The sequence below is a fragment of the Mizuhopecten yessoensis genome, unplaced genomic scaffold, assembly GCF_002113885.1.
Source record: "Mizuhopecten yessoensis strain PY_sf001 unplaced genomic scaffold, ASM211388v2 scaffold9683, whole genome shotgun sequence".
Taxonomy (NCBI): Eukaryota; Metazoa; Mollusca; class Bivalvia; order Pectinida; family Pectinidae; genus Mizuhopecten; species Mizuhopecten yessoensis.
Genome location: NW_018408170.1, coordinates 370,708 through 371,422, shown reverse-complemented (window position 1 = coordinate 371,422; position 715 = coordinate 370,708).

Here is a 715-nt window from a genome sequence, read left to right as displayed (position 1 = left end):
AGCAAGCCTGGTGTGAATCACACGGAGGCGATTTTAGAATTAATTGACAGGATCCGTATCCATTAATAGGTTTGTAATATGAACTTTTTATGTTGATCTCCTACATAATTGTAAGTTATACTCTGCCTTATATGTCGTTAAATTATCAAGTTTACGTAACAAGTGCAAGCGAAATCTTAATTCAATAATTGACTGCCATGTTGGAAACTTCGTCTATCTTTCCGATATAGGCCTAGGCCAGACGTCTAAATATGGGTGTCATGACCAAATATGGAAATTGTAGTAAACATGACCGCATCAGTAGTAATACTATATTTGGCCGTGAAGGCCATATAAGGAAACGGATAACATCACGCGTGATCTAACATGGCCGTCGTTTCTGTTTTTAGAGGTTTTAGTAAGGATTTGTTATTTCAACGATGAACGAATATGCAATATTTTGATAACTTTATAATCATATGAAGCGTGAATCATATATATTATTACTGATTAGCACTTTTGATTTTCCTCAGTTAGCTGAAACAGGACTGCTTCATAGCTCTGATCACGCAATATATAAATGTAAACAGGGACGTAAATGTCACCAATTTTAGCCAATCACAGGACAATATTTCCGTGTAAAGGGTTAATCCAGCGACAGTTCCAAGAATAAATACGAAGTTTTAGAAGGATACTTAGTTCTTACTAAGAATAAGATTATATCCGATGACGTGTG